Source organism: Brassica napus, unplaced genomic scaffold, assembly GCF_020379485.1.
Source record: "Brassica napus cultivar Da-Ae unplaced genomic scaffold, Da-Ae ScsIHWf_525;HRSCAF=788, whole genome shotgun sequence".
NCBI classification, from domain to species: domain Eukaryota; kingdom Viridiplantae; phylum Streptophyta; class Magnoliopsida; order Brassicales; family Brassicaceae; genus Brassica; species Brassica napus.
Genome location: NW_026016594.1, coordinates 28,322 through 39,824, shown reverse-complemented (window position 1 = coordinate 39,824; position 11,503 = coordinate 28,322). Strand labels below are relative to the sequence as shown.

The following is an 11,503-nucleotide window of genomic DNA, read 5'->3' as shown; positions in this document are numbered from 1 at the left end:
TATGACAATTTGGTTAACATAGTCATCAGATGTCCTGATTGATTTTGGTGACATGTTTATCATCGTAATTGTTAATTGACAAACAATGTCAATTATCATCGTTAATTCACAAACAACGTCAGTAAAAAGATATATAATAATGAAACTCAACCAATAAAATTTTGTGGATCAGATGTTGAAGCCCACTAGTGAAAGAAGGTGTCCCACTTACAATGTCTGAGATTGGAACCAGTTTATGTGTTTGGTTACTGTAGAATAAAACTTTTTTGACTCACTTTGTGCCCATTTGTCCAGTCAATCATACCAAATCTTCTATACCACCAAACTTCCACATTAACTTCAGCTTCCTCTTTCATTTCCATTTAACAAAATTATTATTTTTTAAAATTGGTGCAAATGTTTAGTCATTACCATTTTTCGTTTATAAAGTTGTTGAGAACAACTTACTACAATAACATATAGAGCGAGAGAAATCATAGTATTTGTATGCAAAATTAAATCAATTAGTCATTACTCATATGTGTGTAAGAAGTATGAACACTAAATCTCATGCTATAAGAATATATTTTGATTGTGAAAGCATCCTAGTCTATTGGTTAAGGTTTAAATGCTTCTACATCCAGGTATGGGATTCGAATCCCAGACTATGCAATTTCTTGCATATAGGATGCGAAGCTTTCGGAGGTTCCAGAGTACTGTAAACAAGCCGTTTGTTGTGATAGCTTGTTGCGGTGAGAGCCTATCCATCGAGGATGTCGTACATGCAGAACCGTCAGTGATTTCAAGTGTTTCGGGGATAGCTTCATCGTGGAATCATTATTCGTAGAGCTGTTCATTAATATTGCATATGTTGCAGGTAGTTGGTTGATTGTAATAGATTTAGAAATTATATGATGATGTAATGTGTTACCCAGCGTTTAAAGTAAAATAACATATTTTGATGATTACATGCTTCTTAATCTAGTTGTATTTGCTTGAGTTTTGTGTGTTTACATGATAATTGTACCGTTTTTTAATATTAATAGTATTAGTTACACTTCTGTATTACTGTGTATTATTATCAGTAACATTAATACGTAAATTGATTACTAAACAAGTTCGGAATATGAAAATATGTTTTAATTTGATATATGGTATGTAAGTCGGAATCTATAATAAAAAAAAAAGTATGCACGCTTTGTATGCAAACTCTAACGCTCCATGTTAAAGATTTTATTTTCGAATTTAGATAAGATAGCGATGTATTTGTTAAACAACTATCGTACCAGACCCACCAAAAGTTTTGGTAAAGCATCCTACCATATTTTATACAAATAAATAATACAACACAGTGGATTCTCAATATAAATGATTTCGGGTGACCAGAAAAGAAAGAGTCACTAGCTACAAATGAATAGAATACATAAATGTTGTGGATCATATTTTATTCTGTGTTCTTCCAGGGCGTAAGTTTGTGTACTAATATTGATATCAAGTGTTGTACATTAGATCAGGCACATATTAGCATGTTCAATTTTTTGAAATTAAAAGTTTTTATATATAACAAAAGCATGAACTAGATAAAACCCAATATCCAAGGAGTGACAAGAAAAACAAGCTTAGAGAATGAAATGTTTAAAAATCAAACAAGTAAATAAACTAATTAAAGCTCTTACTAATTCAAAAGAAGAAAACCCAAGTTCATGAGAAATCTGGATATCATATATTTTGTTTCCTCCAATCTGATACCTCGTCATAGAGGAGGTCCGACATCCATAGCTCCTCACGAGTGTTAGCCTTACTTAATTTGTTGTTCATGAGAAATCTAGCAGAGTGGCAACGCTTCACCAATTGCCTCCAATTATCAGCTGCACGTGCCCGAGTTGCAACAGGGTTAGGCAGCTCACGCGTTTCCCTAGCCATTCCGTGGAATAATGGCCTCCAGTAGACTGTTGTAACTGGTCTACAGCAGAACGTAACAGATTTTGAAGTTGCCAGCAGCTCGTAGGTCGGTTCAGAGCCCAGGGATAGCCACCATGGCAATCCTTGCAAATAGGTGTTAAAAGTTCCAACTGAAAAGTTGGAATAAAACGATCAAAAACAAAAAAAATATGCAAAGAAATATGCAAAACATTAAAGGGTACCTCGTCCAGTGTGGTAGACAAAACACCTACGAAGGATCTGACATTAAGAATTTCGTAGAAAGTCCTACATTTCTTATCCGGAACAAGTCCTGAATTGCATAGATAAATCAAACCAATTATTTTGTTATAATAATAATATATCTGAAAAAAATATGCAAATAGAAACACATACCGCTTCTAGGTTTCGATGTCTCTAAAATAGGGTTCGATCCCTAACAACTCTCGAGTCTCAAGTGATTGGCCAATCATTAGTTGCCATCTTGTCATCTCGGAACAGAGAGCGGGGCGATGATGTGAAGGGTATTTGCACTTAACAAAACAATATGTAACGTATAAGAAAGTAGCATTAAAATATGTAACATATAACTGCAATAAAATCGACTTAATAGTACAAAGGGAGGACTTACTTTGGTACAAGAAGGAAGATAACGCAAACCATCAGAAAACTCCTTTATACTTAACAGCCAAATGACTGGAAAGGGTCTATCACTTTCAGGAGATATTGTGAAGAGAGATTTAGTTTTAGATCTGTCGCAACAAAAGCTTGGCTATCTATAACCAAAGAGATGGTATGAGGATCCACTCGGAGTTCCACAATGGACCTATAATAACAAATAACAAATGGGACTTAATCAACACGTTAAAAATGAATGAAAAATGATTATATGATACATAAAAATAATATTAAGAGTCACCTGAAACGAGGAGAGCCACTCGTGACCAACACAGACGAATCGAAAATCTTAAGCTAAACACTTCCACACATATTGTGTGTGATTCTCTCGGCCTTGAATACGCTGATGTAGAGCACACAGCAGCTAGTTCACACATTTGAAGGATCGACACTAATGTAGAAAGCTTTATCTGTTCCAGTCATTCTGGAAAACAAAGAAAGGTTTTGATCAGAAAAGATCTGAATAAAAACATAGCGCAAAAAGAGAGTTGAGCAGAAAGTATACAAGTACTTATACAGAAAGAGAAAAAAACAAACTTTGAGAAACAAAAAAGGATATAAAGTAAGAAGACCAAATAGAAAACAGGGAAAGATGATCGGATAGAGTTGAGCAGAGCGTATACAGGACACTTGATCTATTATTCATTTCATATAGTCTTAAACTTAGGCGATATAAGTAAATTTGCTTAGGTGACTAAACAAATCTGAGATTAAAACAAGTTAAGCATCCGTGGCTCAAAATATGCAAATATGACAACCTAACCAGCAACATTTGAATAGAGATTATAGAGGTCATAAGAAAACCTGCAAATCGTGGTGGAATATCTCTGTAGAAAGAGAGAGAGAGATGCGACTTTCGAAAACAAGCCTGAAAAGAACAGACGAACGATTTCAAGTAAGCAGACATGGATAGAAACAGGGAAATGAAAGATGAGAAGAGGAGAGATAAAAATGCATCAACCTGAGACTCGGTTGAATATCTCGCCGGTGAGGGAGAGTCGACTTTTGAAAAACCCTAGAGATTGAAACAACGAACCGAAAGCCACTAAATATCAGGGCATTAAATCATATTGGGCCGAATAGTATTGGGCTTTGGGTATGTGGGACACGGCAATTAAACCATTGTGGTATGGGATTGACCCATAGAGAATTACCACTGAAAATCATATAGTTTTTTTTTTTAAAAACATAGAAAACGATTTCATAAAATCATCCGAATGAAACAGAAAAAACAAAAAAAGAAACATCTAAGACCATTCCTAATCAGCGATCAAGGATGTGGGTTTAAGCCCTCATCATCATCCCTACCAGGATCAAGGATCTGAGATTGGTCATCATCAACTTGACCACCGGATTTGAGTTTGCCATTAAAAAGAAAAAGAATAACGTAAGGGTACAAGAGAATCATAAAACGATTTTGGTAAAACATCATAACGAACAAGAGATTAAAACCAAAACTTATGAACAAACAAACGCCTAAGAAGAAGTTTTGATGAAAGAAGAAACATAATGAGAATGAGAACGCATGCGGGACGTATTTAAAGAACATGGGTGGGGTCAGATTAGGTAGGGCGCAAGCGCAATTGCCGCTTACGTTTCTAATTAATGGCGCAAATTTCGCGTGATATCTTACCTAAACCTATTTTTATACTCCCTTCGTTTCATAATATAAGGCTATGACCGGTGACCTTTTCGGGAACACGAGGAACGAATAGGAAAAGAACGTATAGGAATAAAATGGCAGGAATGAAAAGGAATGCTTGTTCCTTATCAAATTTAACAAAGAATGCTTTTGTTCTATATTTCTCTACAAAAAAAAGAATGAAGAGGAACAAAAAGGAAAAACTATTCCTTGTGAATACTGAATTTTTTTGGGAATGATAAGGAATTCAGTGTTACCTTTCGTTCCTTGGTCACCATTTAGTTTTGGTTAAAAACACGAAGATTAAAAAACTTTTTATGTTTTAAAAAGTATTTTATAATAAATATGTTAGATATAATTTAACCAATAAAAAATAAGTCTATTTAATTTGATTGGTCACACCGTATTCAATAAATATAAAAGTTACCTAGAAATACGAAAACTAATTACATTTTGAAATAAAAATATTTTTCTAAAACTACTTAAAATATGAAACAGTATTTATTAAAAAAATATATTCCTTCCTTTTTGTTTTTGATAATAATATATAACTATGTCTATTAAATTCCCAAGTGGATGATCACATGCAATGAACGATTCCCGTCTTATTTTATTATCTTTATTTATGAAAAGGATATATCTTCTTCCCTTTCTTAAAAACAACAAGATTGTCTGTTCTTTTCTTTTTTTCTTTTTTGGAAAAGTCGTTGTGATATCTTTGTTTAGTGAACAACTGGATCTCATGCAAACGAAAATTTATGTGGGTCGTGCATCGTGTTCTCGACAACCAACCAAAGTGGGACATGCGTAGTAACCACAAGCACCTCTGTCTAGAGCCGTTCCCGTCTCCAACCCATTTCCTTGGGGACCACCTGTATATTTTACTGAATAATATATAATTAAGCACATTAATTAGTTGTTTCAATTCAAATCGTAACAAAAAAACAAACAAATTCCACCATATCTTACTTACTTATGTCTCCTATATTACAATTATCCGTTATATACTAAAGTATAAGTAGCATGACGAATGTTGGGGTCAAAATCGTTCACGACGGAATCGATATCCGAAAGTCCTCAGAAAAACCGAATCACGGTCAAAACTTCAAAAGCCGAGAAAACGATTAGCCGAAACGGATCGCCCGGGGAGCTCGGCCGCGACACGAGCCAGCTCGCCCGGCGAGCGCGGCCAATTCTCCGCGGACCATTCCGAACCCGGTCCCATCCCATAACCATGCATCTTCGTCCGAAGTTTCCGTAACTCAGTCTTCGGGTCCGTGGATACGACACCAATGTTCCGTCTAAAAAACATCGTCGAAAGTATGCAGGAAGTTGGAAAGGTTATGTTTCTCGAACAATTTCCTATTCTTCGGAGTAGAGCAGGTTACGGTTAACTTAACACCAACTGCCTCGGCTATGCGAAGAAACAGGGTTCCGTTGGAAGAACCATGCCTATACCAACGGCTACTTCGCGAGTAAAATCGTAAAAACGCTTAAGTCTCGATACGGCCCAAAGAGGGTCCGAATTGCGGACAACGACCCATCTATGGTCCCAAAAGACTTGAACCCAAAGACTGGTATGACGGTTTATCTCATCCACGGGAAGAGATAAATGTCAAATTTCCGAAGATAATCACAAAGAAGAAGGAAGTATGTAGAAGCCCATTTCACGACAAATCCGGCCCGAGAAGAGGTTAACCGACCTAAGGAGGAGTATATAAGGAGGACCTAGGACGAAGAGGAGGGCATTTTAAGAGAAAACTTAATACTTAGAGCAATTTAGGCATTTTTCTGTTTTTTACTACCGAGCTGCGACTCGACTAGGTTAGAACTTAGGTGGCTAGACTAGCGAACATACCGACAGCTCTAGTGGCCTAGGATCTTACCTGTTGTTCACGCTCATACGTGAATTCGGAAATAAGACCTCTTTGTTCTCTTTTCGCTCTTTTACGATTTATTACTTTCGAATCTTTCATATTGATTGTGTTGTGCGTGGCCCAGCAGATAACCGGGACCTTCAGGGAAGGCTAGGTTAACTTGGCTTTCCTCCGATTAACAAAACTCGACGGTGTGAATTTCGGTTCCCACAGTTTGGCGCTAGAAGGAGGGGGGTACGGATCTATCTCTCTCGCAACCACACACGCTCAGTCCGATATGACGACCAACGCTGACAAAGACCCGCAAACGCACGACGGGACTCCCGTCGATGCCAACGCTGATAAAACTCCAGCTGGAAACATATCAACGATCACTGCCGACACCGCGATACTAGACCAGATGAAGGAAATGTTCGCCTCCGCTCAGAAAAAGACGGACGAATAAGGAAAACTCGTGGCCTCTCTCGCAAAACAGGTGGAAACCTTAACGGCGAAGGCCAGGAACAAAGCCCCGCGCGGAACCACAAGAGCCCACAGCGGTAGAAGACTTGATTTTGAAACTCCGGGAAATCGAGCTGCACACGCGGACAAGGCTTCCTCAGGCCAAACCCCTGATGAAACGGGCCAGCCAAGTGCACAGCCAACTGCAGAGAACCTTCCACCTCCTACCGGGAGCAACGAAGGAGAAGAAATCGAGCGCATCGACCTGGATATAAGCGACCAGTACGATCACTCGGACAACGGTGCTGACATCCACCCAAGAAGAACGCAAAGCCAGTCCGCTCGGCAGGACGCGTCCTTCAAAAAACCCATGACCGAAGAAGAAGAAAACCTCTATTGGGTAGAACAGGAGGAGCTGGCCGAGAAGCAGGCCAGGATCCACCGCGGCCAATACAGACAAGCTCGCAAGGCTGCCGGAAATCCTGATGAGATCCACGATCTCCGCGAGTACATCGCGAAAACCGTAGTGGAGGTGAAAGCGATGAAATCACAATTCCACCAAACGACAAGCGCTGCGCCCGAGATCGACAGACTTCTCGATGAAGCACGCAAAACCCCGTTCACTGCCCGAATTACTGAGACCAACGTCTCGGACCCGGGGAAGATCAAAATTTCCATCTACGATGGCACCACCGACCCGAAAGCGCACCTGCAGTCTTTCCAGATCGCGATGGGGAGGTGCAAACTCAAGGAACACGAACGAGACGCTGGCTACTGCCTCCTCTTCGTCGAAAACCTCAAAGGAGCCGCGCTCGAATGGTTTTCTCGCCTAAAACAAAATTCCATCGAAAGTTTCCGCCAGCTTGCTTCAGATTTTCTCAAACAGTATTCCATGTTCATGGACAGAGAAACCTCAGACGTCGATCTCTGGAGCCTGTCTCAAAGAGAAGACGAGCCACTTCGCGAGTTCATGAACAGATTCAAGCTAGTAATGGCAAAAGTAACCGGGATCAGCGACAAAGTGGCGATCGATGCTCTGAAGAAAACTCTCTGGTACCGGTCGAAATTCCGGCAATGGGTATCCCTCGAAAAACCGAGAACGATTCAGGATGCTCTTCATAAGGCAACGGACTTCATCGTAATGGAAGAGAAGATGAAAATCCTCTCCCAGAAGTACAACCTGCAGAAGACGCCCACAAAAAAAGAAAACCTCTCGAAACGACAAGTATGTCCACCACGAGGGAGAAGATATCCAGGGCGAGCACAACTACACTATCAATTCCGAACAAGGGAAGACCTCCGAAAACACCTGGTCCAGGAACCAGTATAAGGATAACTCGGCGCAAGGCTAGCCGCAAAACTCCTCGCTGGCGACCTCTCGAAGATCACTAGCATAAAAGACCTCATCCTGGATTCCGACTGCCCTCCCTGGACTGATAAAGAGTCTCCCGAGAGGGACGCATGCGCAAATCAGTCTCGCGAGAAACGCGGAAGAAAGCAGGATGACCTTGGAGACAGTTGTACCCGCCAGAGGATAAACATGATCATTGAAGAATCGCAATTCTACCGCGACTCTGTTTCATCCATCAAGGCCTACGGAAGAAAGGCGGAAACAAGTTCTAACTGGACGACTCGGTCCCTGACCGACAACAGTCCAAACGATAAGATTGTTTTCGAGGAGGAGGAAACCGTCGGACTGGATAAACCTCATTGCGACCCGCTTGTCATCGACTTGGTGATTCGAGATCTCGAAGTGGGAAGAATCCTCGTCGACACATGCAACACGGTCAACGTCATTTTCCGCGACACTCTCCGGAGAATGAACATCGAACTCGGGAAAATCATCCCGGAACCAAAACCACTGACCGGTTTTTCGAGCACAACATCAATGACCCTCAGATCGATCAAACTTCCGGTCATGGCAAGGGAAGTCACGAAAATCGTTGACTTCGCCGTAGTCGATAACCCGGCCATCTATAATGTTATTATGGGAACCCCATGGATCAACGCAATGAAGGCGGTACCATCGACTTACCACCTTAGCATCAAGCTCCCAACACCAAACGGAACAGCAGTAATCTGGGGATGCCAGAAATAATATAGGCTCTGCTTTTTGGCCGAGCATAAGCTACGACAAACTCGGAACACCCCTGCGGTTAGCCCGGAGCGAGTCAAGAAAACTCAGAGTATTCTCAAAGGTTCCACAAAGAGCGATTCGTAATCACTTGCCCAGGCAACGGCTCCGGACAGCGACGCGATCCCGGAGTCCATCGCCCTACCAGCGGAAAACCCGACTCACGAAACGGCCACCGATTTAACTAAAGCCTCAACGGCCGAAGTAACAGAAACGGCCCTATCCAACGAGTAGGAACACCCGCAACAACAAAGCAGAACTACGAGATGGCTTGATCCTCGAAAGAGGTACGTAGGCAGCTTGTCCTATTGACAAGTTCAGCTATCCCCCTCTCCAAAAAGGGGGGGGGGGAGTGGGTACGTATACTCGTGTACTCCCACAAAGTTCGGAATATCCACACATGTACTTGATATTTTCGAATCTTTTCCAATAAAACTCATTTTATTTCGGTCTCTCGATTCACTTGCAATAAGCCACAACAATCAGAGATTAACCTGAGAAACACCCAAAACAAGGGTCTCCAAACATGCATACCTTTCAAGCAGTCCTTGGATGGGAACTAACTTAAACAACAATCACTACGTATCAATGGTCAAGCAAGGACAAATACAACTTCTCTAAAAATGAAGATCGTAACTTTCTCACTACAAAGGATATACCTTTCGGAAAAAAACGAGACGTCGTAAATATTTTCGAGATAAATTATCCAAACACACGGTCCGTCCGCGACTCTAAAAACAAAAACAAATTGCCTGTCGATTGGCCCCGACGGACAAACCCAAAACGTTCTCAAAAAAGAACTCGTAGTCTAACCTTTCATAAAAGTAAAGGTTCTCTTACATCCGACGAGGATACCATAGCGCGCTATACAAGAAATCCAAAATTTTGACCAGCACTCCAGACGGTCTCTGGAGAGTGCTCGGTTCGTTCCATACAAGTTGTATAAGCCGGCGCCAAGTCGCGGACTTTAAATCGGAAAGAACCAGGTAGAATCACCCACAGGAAAAACGAGAGCCGATCCGTCATCGCACAGCCTTAGAGCCGAAAGTAAACCTAGGTCTTGCCCTAAACCCAGTCCTACTGGTCCACTAACATCTCAAGACATGATACGATATCTTAAAAACATGTCTCATCGTCTATATATAATACGCTCACAAAACTTCGCGAAACTCCTAAACGTTTCCGAACGCCCTCGTTCAGTAAGAGCAAACGAACAAGACGATAAACTAAGAGTTAAGATACAAAGTGACTACTCGTATCTTTCCCTCACACTTGGCAGAAGTATAAACTAAAACGCACAGAATGTCAATCATTCATCATATATATAGAAGCCGCAAAAAACGGCTAGGACCCAAAGCCACCAAATGGCCGGTCTCAAACACATAGTTCACATAGCCTCGCAAGGCCATAACACACATAAATCAAATACGGCCACACTCGGCCTAGATACATCAAACATCGAAATAAAACTAAGGGAAATAATCCCAACAATCCTCAAAGCTCAAAGTCGAAGAACCCGGACATGGAGACCCCGAACGAGCTCGCAGGCTGGTCCACCTCTCCATCCGCGACTCCGGCACATTCATCACCAACACCGGTTCCCGCTTCCGCCGTGTCCTCCGAGACCTCGATGGAATCCCAAAGCTGTCGGACCCTTCCTTCGATCGGAGGAACCAAGGATTCGGCATGGGCACACCCGTTCATAAGACCCGACATCTCAGAGACCTCGGCAGGAAAAGAGAAGTCCTCGTTCTGCGACTTGTAGAGGTAGCAACCGAGCCACGGCACTCGCGAAAAACACCCACGAATTCTTGAGCATCCTTAAAGCTCTCGAATTCGGTGGCAAACAAAGCAGCCCTCCGCTTCATTTCGGCGACAATCGCTCTCTTTCCTCTCCTCTCCGCACGGACAAGGGCCCGAGAATGGAGCTCAGCCTGTCTCCGACTCTGTTCTCCGACCTCCTTCCGAAACCTTTTCTTTGAGCAAAGAGAGATCTTGGAGAAAAAATTTCTATCTTGAAGGAATCTTTTCTTAAGGGAAGAAGTGAGTAAAGAATTTGAAAAACTTACTTCCCTTACTTATACAATTTTTTCTATTCACCTTCAATCTTTCGACAAACGATTACGTCCAATTCCACATAGAACAGACCATACCGCAAGGTAGGACCTAACACCCAGGTCCACGGATCCTAGCTAGCTGGGGGGGCTAACTATTGGGGTCAAAATCGGTCATGACGGAATCGATATCCGAAAGTCCTTAGAAAAACCGAATCTCGGTTAAAACTTCAAAAGCCGAGAAAACGAATAGCCGAAACGGATCGCCCGGCGAGCTCGACCGCGACACGAGCCAGCTCACCCGGCGAGCACGACCGTGTTGCCAGTCGACTCGCCGGTGAGCTCGGCCGCGACACAAGCTAGCTCGCCCGGCGAGCACGGCCGTGTTGCCGGTCAACTCGCCGGCAAGCTCGGCCGCAACACGAGCCAGCTCGCCCGGCGAGCACGGCCGTGTTGCCGGTCGACTCGCCGGCGAGCTCGGCCGCGACACGAGCCAGCTCGCCCGGGGAGCACGGCCGTGTTGCCGGTCGACTCACCGGCGAGCTCGGCCGCGACACGAGTCAGCTCGCCCGGCGAGCGCGGCCAATACTCTGCGGACCATTCCGAACCCGGTCCCATCTCATAACCATGCATCTTCGTCCAAAGTTTCCGTAACTCAGTCTTCGGGTCCGTGGATACGACACCAATGTTCCGTCTAAAAAACATCATCGAAAGTATTCGGGAAGTTGGGAAGATTATGTTTTTTGAATGGTTTCCTATTCTTCGTAGTAGAGCAGGT

General features: G+C 42.6%; 2 long non-coding RNA genes across 2 annotated transcripts; both read right to left on the bottom strand.

Moving 5' to 3' along the window:
• Positions 1-2,272: 2,272 nt before the first annotated feature.
• On the bottom strand, positions 2,273-2,896 carry LOC125604343. The gene is made up of 3 exons (XR_007336145.1): positions 2,819-2,896; positions 2,531-2,725; positions 2,273-2,432 (listed from the first exon to the last, which is right to left on the bottom strand). It is a non-coding gene; the product is annotated as an uncharacterized LOC125604343 (long non-coding RNA).
• Positions 2,897-2,977: 81 nt separating this feature from the next.
• LOC125604342 lies at positions 2,978-4,104 on the bottom strand. The gene is made up of 3 exons (XR_007336144.1): positions 3,539-4,104; positions 3,382-3,445; positions 2,978-3,001 (listed from the first exon to the last, which is right to left on the bottom strand). It is a non-coding gene; the product is annotated as an uncharacterized LOC125604342 (long non-coding RNA).
• Positions 4,105-11,503: the final 7,399 nt, after the last annotated feature.